At 26.0% G+C, this 12,500-nt stretch overlaps 1 protein-coding gene across 32 annotated transcripts in view; it reads left to right on the top strand.

Moving 5' to 3' along the window:
• Nucleotides 1-12,500, top strand: part of LOC145265579 (uncharacterized) — a 101,482-nt gene that overhangs the window by 245 nt on the left and 88,737 nt on the right. For 19 of the 32 annotated variants that reach the window (XR_013864678.1, XM_080121569.1, XM_080121577.1 and 16 more), the window contains exon 1: nucleotides 1-105. This exon is cut by the window's left edge. The gene's annotated coding sequence lies outside the window, so the exon portion shown is untranslated. Of the gene's footprint in view, nucleotides 219-7,596; nucleotides 7,811-12,198 lie in introns of those variants that run through there. The other 13 variants (XM_080121584.1, XM_080121562.1, XM_080121560.1 and 10 more) reach the window with 7 other exon arrangements.

Below are 12,500 nucleotides of genomic sequence, written 5' to 3'. Positions count from 1 at the left end.
CAGCTGCCGACTAATGAATAGCGAGCGTCTCTCAAACTTGTAGGTAACGAGCATATATATATTCTGCGTTGCCAGAGTTTGTCAGTCAGAACAGCTTTTTTGACCGTAAGTATTTCTCTTCGCTTGGACTATTATAATAACCTGCTACGTGTGAACACTCTCATCATAAGTCTATTACTTTTGTTTTACCTTTCGACTCCTGCCTTACAACCTCTGGTGTGCGTGTCTGAGTCCTTTTACTCTTTTTTTTTTTTTTTTTTTTTTTTGCTGTCCCCCCAACAATTGTCATCATTATTATTTATTAAGTATACTTTTATTTTTACTTTCTCTTTCAAATGTCAACATATTATTTACTTTTTACTCACTTTTACTTTTTCTTATTACCCTGTATATATAATATAATATAATATAATATATATATATATATATATATATATATATATATATATATTATATTTCTTGTTTCATATAAATTAATATAGTTATGAGATATTCTTTTGCTTCCTATCTGAACCTTCTTTTTTTTTTGTCATTTAACTATATGATCTCATAACTCTTATAATTATTTAATCTTTTATTTAATAATTATATTAATAGTTAGTATTATAAGTTTTATTCAACCCTAATTTGTTTTACATTGGCATGCCCAACCATTTGCTTATTCATACCTGAATTTCATATAAAAAGAAAAATGAAAAAAGATAAATAGAAGAAAAAAAATGAATTCTTATATATATATATATATATATATATATATATATATATATATATATATATAACCATAGAAAAAAAAACAAAGCATGAAAAACATATGACTTGTCTACTTTATAAACTATTAACTTCTAAATGCTATACTGTATTTGTAACAAAAAATAGTGTATTCTTTATACTAATTTAGTTCCAAAGCTGAAAAAAAAAAGCCAATGAGTTTTTACTCGAACAGGCACCCAGTGCGACTCTTTACCAACTCGAACGCAACCTGTTTGCTCACCTCCTCGTTCGCCCTTCTTCTTGTGCTTCTCCTTTTACTGGTGCTCAGTATTCTTCGACAGTTGCTCTACCGTCGACAAGTTCGCGTGTCTTTCTTGCGGCTTTTCGTCTTGATTATTGTTGCTTTGAGATTCTCGGTTAAAACGCGCAAAGTGTGCCGAAACCGACGAGAAAGGACAATTGCCAGATGATATGACTTTTCTTTATGGCGACCCGTAAGGTCTATAGTCTTTCGACCTTTTTACGGTGGCTGTAACTATTGAATACCATCCTCCCGTGGAACTTTACAAAGCGAGGAGATACAAACAAACAAACACCACCAACAACAAAAACCTTTATAAAGATTTTTAAAAAAGACGGAAAAAATACTACTTTATTTCGGACCAGATACTACTTTTATTTGAGTATATACCAACGTTGAAAGTACCCTCCTCAACCAACTGACGATATTCTTTGGAAACGTTATACCTAAAGAAGACAACCTTGAAGAATCAAACAGCAGAGACGGTGATGCTCTCATTGGACTTAACAGAGCCTAATATGGAACATTGTTGCAGGCGGTGCTAACGTTAGAGGCTGCTTACAATGTTACAAGAAGAAATTCAAAAAGGGATTTTTTTTTTTTGATTGACAAATTCATTACAAACAAGAAGACAAAAATAAAATAAACAGATAATTTGAAAAAAAGACTGCGTAATTCAAATGTGGACTTTACGAGGCTTTCTAATAAAAAAGGTCTTGATTCAAATTTGGACTTTAAATTGATAGCAACGAAACTTACATTTTCAAAATGGCGACGATTATACGAACGGAAATTTTGTAATTAGTAAAAAAAAAAAAAAGAAAGAAAAAAGGAGGAGAAAATAAAATGACGAGGGGCAAAAAAAAAAAAAAAAAAGACAAAGACAAAAACCGTAGAAACAGAAAGAAAAGAGACGACGTTTCTAATTAAACGCTTATATTAGATTTTTAAATGAATATTATTAAATACCTTATATTAGTTTAACAACAACAAAAAATGCATTAAAATTTGTAAAACAAAATTATTGATCGAACGCACATCCTTCAGACGGAGATCAAATGATAAAAGTATTTCTTATTATTATTATCATTATTATTATTAAGTATAATTTTTACGAAACGTTCGTTATGTAGAACAATAAGTTTAGAACGACGAACAAAACAAAATGGCGGCTAAAAAGTAGATTGAGATTTTGTACCTTATCATCTAACCGTTACATTTCCGAGATTATTTTTTTTAACTAATTTGACCTCACCTTTTGTTCCCCCCTTATATTTTTGTAACATGTTTTCATTTTTAACGTTTGTTGCAATTTATTTGCTTTTTTTAAAATTGTTTTTTTTTAATGATTGTGTATTGATTGTATTTATTGCTGACTTTCATGATTCAGAAAAAAAAAAACGATTCCTTCCTTTTAATATTTAATTTGTATCGCACTTATTTGATAATCCAATCAACAAGGAAAAAGAAAAAAACTCTTTAGACTATAGAATTTAAAAGCTTAATGCTCCTCATTCGAAGAGAACAAGTTTATAATATATATATATATATATATATATATATACATATATATATATACATATATACTTCAGAATAAAGGAGATTTTTATTATTCTATGTAAGACAAAGAATACATTTGAAATATTATAACTCTTTATATAGGATAAAGAGTAATAATAATGTATTCTCTGTCTTACATAGAATAATAAAAATCTTTTGATTTGAAATTTAACCATTTCGCGTTATAAATTTTAAAAATTTTATTGAATGACTAAAATTTTATATATATATATATATATATATATATACGATGGTAGAGAAGAATCAATATACAATTAAACTACAAAAAAAACATGCATAAAAATATATGATAAATATAAAAATAAAATATAGAAATTAAAAAGTAGAATTTGGTGGATTTCTAGATAATATGTATAAGAACACTATCGATTTATTTTACTAATTTATTATCGATATTAGTTTTATTAAAGGAATGTAAAAATCGATATAATGATAAGAACAAGCTAAGGGATTTCACGTTCAAATGTACCGTATCGCTTTCATACGTACGTTATCACCTTTCACACTCATTTAAAAAATGATATCGTTGATTGGTGGCTAATTTGATGAAGCTAAATTAAAAATGTCCTGTCAACTAATACGATGCGATTTATAATCTCTATTTTCAAAAGCGACATTCGTCTCATTGGTTCGAAAAATATTTAGCTGCCAATCATTTTTATGGTAAAATTGAATTGCAACAATTCTAAATAAAAAAAAAAATTCGTTTTATTTGCTCTCAATGGCCTCCATTAATCATGTCTAATTTTGATTCTGTGTCCTGAATGAGGGAGACTATTGGCGGGCGCTGCAGTCGTTCTTTGCGTCGGGCTCGCTTTTCTTGCCATGACTTGAGATTATCCTTGTCTCTCTTGAGACCGCTAGGGACCGGGTGCTTTCACAGGTCGCACTGGTCAGCAAGTGCCTCTCAGTTTCCAACCTCAATATCGACCTCTTTCATATCCATTTTACACGTGTCTTTGGATCGAAGTTGAGTGGCGGCTCCTATTTTATTTTACCTATTATCGATTCTGCGTAGAGGAAGTCTTTATTAGCTAAAAATTGATAATAACATTTTTTTTTCTTAATATTATTAATAAGTAGGCATTTATTATTTCAACAGAGATATCCTTATTGATTTATTAGTGTAGAAAGCATCGTCGAATTTCTACAGGTCCCAACAGTAAATATAACTATAAAAAGTTAGAAGCAACTAGTTAGATTTTTAGCTTTTCACCTGGCCGTTAAGTTAGTATGATCTTGAAAATCTCTTTAAAAAACTACGAATTTAGATTTCACTAATAATTTTGGTAGGAAAAGCAATAGGCATTTGTCCGATTTTATCACGAAATAAAAATGTGAAGTTGAAAGTTGAAGGGGATCCATACATTTGTATTAGTCTTAGTACATACTTAGACGTAATAAAATCCTCCTAGATTCGAGTGCGAAGATTTTATGTTAATATTTACATAAATAAATGTTTTGACACTTTCAAGTCTCTCAAAAAAAAAAAATACGTATATGATATTAATATAAACAATATATATACACATATAAAATTTATCTATGTAAATAATATACATATATGAGATTTATCTACATAAATACTATACATATATAAAATTTACCTATATAAATATTATACATATATGAGATTTATCTATGTGAAAATTATACATATATAAAATTATCTATATAAATATTATAGACATAAAATTTATCTATATAAATTTTCCACATATATAAGATTTATCTATATAAATTTTCCACATATATAAGATTTATCTATATAAATTTTCAACATATATAAGATTTATCTATATAAATTTTCAACATACATGATTTATCTACATCAATTTTATACATGTATGATTTATAAATATAAATTTTCTACATATATGATTTATCTATATAAATTTTATGCATATATGATTTATCTATATCAATTTTCAACATATATGATTTATAAATATAAATTTTCAACATATATGATTTATCTATATAAATTTTATACATATATGATTTATCTATATGAATTTTATACTTTTATGATTTATAAATATAAATTTTCAACATATATGATTTATAAATATAAATTTTCAACATATATAAGATTTATCTATATAATTTTCATACATGTGCAAGATTTATATATATAAAATATTATATATGTATGAGATTTTATATATATATATTACATATGTATGAGATTTATATATATAAAAATTATATATGTATGAGATTTATATATATAAAATTATATATGTATGAGATTTATATATATAAAATTATATATGTATGAGATTTTATATATATAAAAATTATATATGTATGAGATTTTATATATATATTACATATGTATGAGATTTATATATATAAAAATTATATATGTATGAGATTTATATATATAAAATTATATATGTATGAGATTTATATATATAAAATTATATATGTATGAGATTTATATATATAAAATTATATATGTATGAGATTTATATATATAAAATTATATATGTATGAGATTTATATATATAAAATTATATATGTATGAGATTTATATATATAAAATTATATATGTATAAGATTTATATATATAAAATTATATATGTATGAGATTTATATATATAAAATTGTATATGTATGAGATTTATATATATAAAATTATATATGTATGAGATTTATATATATAAAATTATATATGTATGAGATTTATACATATAAATTACATATGTATGAGATTTATATATATAAAATTGTATATGTATGAGATTTATATATATAACAATTACATATGTATGAGATTTATATATATAACAATTACATATGTATGAGATTTATATATATAACAATTATATATGTATGAGATTTATATATATAACAATTATATATGTATGAGATTTATATATATAACAATTATATATGTATGAGATTTATATATATAACAATTATATATGTATGAGATTTATATATATAACAATTATATATGTATAAGATTTATATATATATATAAATTATATATGTATGAGATTTATATATATATATAAATTATATATGTATAAGATTTATATATATATAAATTATATATGTATGAGATTTATATATATATATAAATTATATATGTATAAGATTTATATATATATAAATTATATATGTATAAGATTTATATATATATAAATTATATATGTATAAGATTTATATATATATAAATTATATATGTATAAGATTTATATATATATAAATTATATATGTATAAGATTTATATATATATAAATTATATATGTATAAGATTTATATATATATATAAATTATATATGTATAAGATTTATATATATATATAAATTATATATGTATAAGATTTATATATATATATAAATTATATATGTATAAGATTTATATATATATATATAAATTATATATGTATGAGATTTATATATATATAAATTATATATGTATGAGATTTATATATATATAAATTATATATGTATGAGATTTATATATATATAAATTATATATGTATGAGATTTATATATATATATATAAATTATATATGTATGAGATTTATCTATATAAATATTATGTATGTATGTGATTTATCTATATAAAATATTATAGATGTATGAGATTTATCTATACAAATATTAGACATATATAAGATTTCTCTATATAAATGTGATACATATATAAGATTTATCTATATATAAAAATTTATGTATGAGATTTATTTATATAAATATTGTATATGTAAGAGACTTATTATATCAATATTGTTAATGCCTTGAATTTATTTATATCAACATTATATTTGTATATTATATTTATCCATATGAACATTATATTTGTATATTATATTATCTATATAAACATTATACATATATATTTAGAAGATTTATATATTTCAACGTTATATGAACTTATATCGTCCTAACTTTAAACTATTCGGTTGTTTATTTATGCTCTACTGTTTTAATTCGGTCCTCCACGTCATATATATATATATATATATATATATATATATATGAATGTGAGTACATATACATCTACTTTATACGTGATATATATTTGTATAGATATACATATATATATGTATACATATACTTATATATGTATACATATACGTATATATATGTATATACATATACTTATATATGTATACATATACGTATATATATGTATATACATATACGTATATATATGTATATACATATACTTATATATATATATGTATATACATATACTTATATATATATATGTATATACATATACTTATATATATGTATATACATATACTTATATATATATGTATATACATATACTTATATATATATGTATATACATATACTTATATATATATGTATATACATATACTTATATATATATGTATATACATATACTTATATATATATGTATATACATATGCTTATATATATATGTATATACATATGCTTATATATATGTATATACATATACTTATATATATGTATATACATATACTTACATATATATATACATATACTTACATATATATATATGTATATACATATACTTATATATATATATGTATATACATATACTTATATATATTATTACAATGGTCCAAACATAATTCTCAATGAAAAAACCCAAAACACGGAATAATAAAATAATATTAAAATATACACATTGTTGGTGACTACTCCCTTATTTAAATATGCATCTTTCTTTCGTTGGAATTTCTTAACCCATTTTATATAAATACATATACTTATATATATATATATGCATATACATATACTTATATATATATGTATATACTTATATATATATGTATGTACTTATATATATATATATATATGTATATATGTATGTAAATATATATAGTAAATATACGTACTTAATCTGTCTTTATAACAGTTTGCAATAGGTCCTCAACTTCTCTAAACGCACTATGTCTCCAAATATGCCAACTGGTGTCCTTTTAGCTCGATATCTGTAACCCGCCCCCGCCATATCAGTGTTTTAGGCTACCTCTTTATTTGGTCCGCCGTAGTGCCTACCTACCTACCTGCCAGGTGAATACTTATCAAAGTTTGGGAAGGGGTGGAAGGAGAGCTGGATTGGTGGTAGGGGTGGGATATCGGGTACGGAGGAGTATAAATAGAAAGTTAAGCAGCACCAACAGCAGCAGCCACTCACATACGGTCTTCAAATCGACATGCAGGACGCCCTTCTTGGAGGAAAGTAGAGATATTTGCGCAATTGGTGAGAAGTTTTCTAGAACTTTTTTTTCTTTGGCACCAGAACAATTAATGGCTATTCTAACTCTAGTCGAGATTCGTTTTCTTCGTTTCTTCTTTTCTCTTCAGTCTGAAAAGATTTCAATAATGTGATCTTTTAACCTATATATATAAATTATTTTCTAGTGGAACTACGCAAGTTAAAAATAATGGTAAAAATGCGAATCGTGAGGGCATTTCTGGGAGCTACCGGATGGTATTTAATAGAATATGATATCATGTTTGTAGTACAAATGCTCTGAAATATTTTTAAGAATTGAACCGAGAATAAACTTGAAAATGATATAATAACTCGTGGAAATTTTATATTGCAACAAATGAAATTAGAGGTCCATTTTATTTATTAATGAAGTTCATATATATATATATATATATATATATATATATATATATATATATATATATATATATATACTTCATTTACTCACATAAAAATAATATGCGAAGATATAGATTTATGCGTAAACTTTAAGTATTTATTTCAAAAGTGCTCAATACGAAGGTAGAGCTAGTTAGTAATTTATAAAATATATATATATATATATATATAAACTATACAGATATTTGTGTTCTCATCCATAGTGATCGGATTTATCCACATTTAAAATCTGACCTTGTGTCTAACTTTGCCCTTGAGTGTAAGGTCCAAATGCTAAATGCTCAGATACTCCTAAATAATTTTGGAATCTTATTTTTTGAATAGGGATATAAGGTGACAATTTAATATGGAAGCATATTATTCTATTGTAGCGATTAAAACACGGAGACACCCCGCGTTTTCTGTTGGTTTACTTTGACTATTTATTTGACTAATTGTGTATATATATATATATATATATATATATATATACTCTATCGAATACATAAAGACTTGCATAGACCCAAATGTCCTATAAAATGTGTCGTTTGCGTAAAGGGAGAATTATACGCAATATTTGTTTGATTCGTAGATTAGAGATAACATTCACAAGCACCAACATAATGTTAAGGCGCATTTACAGGCATCTGCAACGCATAAATTGGTAAGCACTTGCTCGGTCAGTTTAACATTCTTTTAGCATAAACCTGTTCAGCTAAGGCAAAAACTTTATCTTTACACTCACGTGTCTTGTAAAACAATGTTTTAACTGTGTATTAGTAGTACAATGATGTCCCGCTTTCTAAATGTGTTAATATCTTAATCTTAATCTATGATTTCCACTTAACGCAAACAACAAATTATATAGGACGTTTTCGCTGATGCAACACTCTACATATACATTGAATTTTCTTATCATTTGGAACAAGTAACTACTGTTAACTTACTTTACAGTGATTAAGTGTAGTTCTAAATTTAGCAAATGGCAGGATTTAATGAAGATAAAACGCTAAAGAACTTTTACACCTATAATATATATAAAGCTTGCATTCACGCTCCCACATATATTTATCTGTTATATATATATATGTGTATGTGTGTATGAAGGATGAAGGATGTGCTAACAGTATACTAAATAGAGTATGTGTTAAATGTTTTCCGACAAGGGTTTATTATAACAAGCATTTTATTTAACCTACTGTCTCCTTATATATATATATATATATATATATATATATATATATATATATATATATATATATATATATCGATAATCAAACGTTGCCTATTTTCAAATGATATATATATCAATAATATATATAGAGAGATAGATAGATAGATAATATTTGAACACTCACTCGCTGTTACTCCCTCTCATGCACACACTTACCCCCTCTCTTTCTGTCTGTCTTACTATTACTTTTCCTCCTAGATTCCTTTCTCTTCCTCTCGCTATGTCTTATTATTTCTCTCTCTCTCTCTCTTTCCCTCCTCCCCCCCTCTCTCTCTCTCTTTCTTTCTTAATATTTTTCTAACTTTTATCAGTCCTTGTCTCTCGCTACATCTTTTTGGTTCCATCTATCTTTGGCCGGATAGATGACCGAAAGAAAAAAAGAGAGAGACAGGGACAAGTAAAAGGAAGAAAAAAAGAAAAAAGAAAAGAGAATGAGAGAAAGGAATAGAATAGATGAAGAAAGTCGGTGACAAGAAATTGTCGCATAAAAAAATGTGTGATCTTGAGATTAGAATTCGAAATCTCTTTGAAAGAACTAAACGGCATCGACGACTGAGATACAACATACAAAAGTCACCGAATTATATAAATTTATTGTCGAGCTATCATTTTCTAGGGGCCAAAATAGACTAATTTGAATATATATATATATATATATATAATATGAGGAGAATTAAATTAGTTACAATCTCTACATTTATAGAATTTATTGTTAAAAAATAAGGAATACAGGGTACAAACGATTTTTCCTTATTCCATGAAGTTGTGAAAATTAGTTGCTTTTTTTTTTCTCCAAAGGAAAATAATCAGTAATTTTTTTTAACTTACTATAATACGTTTCGTTAATGGAAAAAGATTAAAAAAAAACTGTAATATTCGGAACGGAGTAAGACTGTAAAAAGTGTCAGAAAGATGACAATTAACGGAAATTACATGTTAAAATATTCCTTGATTTAGGGTTTGAATTATGTTTTGAACAAAAATCCATTTTAATTTTTCTAATTTATTGTAATTTCTAATTCACTGAGGCATCTATATCTCTCTCTATTGTTTGTTTTTTTTTTTTAGAAAAATCGTGACTTAAGTTTACTTAATTTGCGCAGCTTACTCGTGCACACCGTAAGCACTTACGTAAATTAGATAGAAAACAAATATGACTATTTATATCTATGTTGAGTGTAAGAATAATATAGAAGTAAAGATTTATTATGTTTTAACATCATATAAATTTTAGAATGAAAGGAAAGCAGTAATCTAGCATATGTGTGTGTGTGTATGTGTGTGCTTATATGTATATATATATATATATATATATATATATATAGAGAGAGAGAGAGAGAGAGAGAGTGAGATTCAAATATTGTTCAATACAGTTATTATAAAGTATAATACCATGAAAAATAATGATGAACAAGTGACTGTAACAATATTTATACAAGTATATTATATATATATATACCTATTTATAATGCCTCCCCACGGGACAGAGTTAGACACCAGGGTCGTTTTTTAACGTGGAGAAAATGTACAAAAATAAAAAAATTGTCTCAGTCGTGAAGGACTGCTCCTCCACCGAAAGAGAACAAGAAAGTGAAGTGCAGCATCTGAAGAACAGATACTACACTTTGATCTTGGCCAAAAGACCAAGTCCTCTCACACCCTCTATATTTTATACATACTATATATGTGTGTGTATATAATATATATATATATATATATATATATATATATATATATATATATATAATTTGTGTATGCAGACATATAATGCGTATATATAATATATATAGTCGTTACTTACGCAGTGCTTTATACTTAAGTAGTGTAATTGTGGCAAGTCTTTTAATTTTCTCTGGGAATGAAACATGAACCCCTGTGCAGCTTACTTGCGATATATATATATATATATATATATATATATATATATATATATATATAATACACACACATATGCGTGTGTATATAATATACATTATACACATACGCACACATATATATAACACTAATAATTAAAGTTTGAATTGTTTTTTCGAATGAGAAGAAGCTTTAAAGATTTAACTTATAATATTGGACAATCCCTGAAACTGCAGTAAAATCCTTATATAAGTAACATTTTTATTTATTATTGTTAATGCACTATCTTAAAGTTTTTTTTTTTTTTTAACTTTTTGCATTTGTAGGATCTGTTGTTTTGATTCGGATGGCAATTAAGCTACGCTTACCATTCTGTGTAGCCTAATTGCCATATATGTTTGCATAACTCATTACCTAGCTCTGCCTATGTATTGAGCACTATTGAAGTAAATACGGAAAATTTACGCATAAGATTATATCTTCGTATACTATTTATGTGATTATATGAATTAGGCACACACACACACACACACACACACACACACACACACACACACACACACACACACATATATATATATATATATATTATTTGTATCTATCTTAACATTTACCTGTTGTTTCTTTCTGCTAATCATTTGGCTGCCCTCCTCCTCATGCGAGCATTCTTATACCTACCCCCTCCTATCAATTTACCTATCTACGGAGTTACAACTCCATCTGCAGCCATCCTTTTCATTTTCCTCATCCCTCTTTTTTTCAGCGTCTCTATCTTCTTCCACCCATACTTCCATTCTCCTCGCTACCCCTCTCGCCTTCTCTTTCCTCGTTTCGCTAGCTCTATCTCTCATATGCAGCATGGGTATCGGGTTTCAGACAATCGTTCCTTTAAAGGGAATGCTCTCGGTGGGTAGACGCAAATAGAGAAAGCAGGGGGAAAGGAAGGGGGAAGAGAGAGAGAAAGAGAGGAGGTGTAGGTAGATATCTAGAGAACCTGTGCGCGGGGGTGGGGTGGGGCACCTGCAGGCTCTGCTGCTTCATCCTTCTTTGCTTGTATGTGATATCGAAACTTTACCTCACTCCTTCAACACTGGCTCTGGCGGACGGCGACGCAAGGGGAGAAATCTTGAGTCTTCTTTGCTTTATTTATCCTCAACATATTTACCATTGGTCCAAAATATACCTGGGATTTGGTAGCAGGTTGTTCAA

The sequence above is a fragment of the Euprymna scolopes genome, chromosome 40, assembly GCF_053919585.1.
Source record: "Euprymna scolopes isolate OS-2025 chromosome 40, ASM5391958v1, whole genome shotgun sequence".
Taxonomy (NCBI): domain Eukaryota; kingdom Metazoa; phylum Mollusca; class Cephalopoda; order Sepiida; family Sepiolidae; genus Euprymna; species Euprymna scolopes.
The sequence above is the reverse complement of the archived record's forward strand: the minus strand, read 5'-3'. Positions and strand labels throughout refer to the sequence as shown.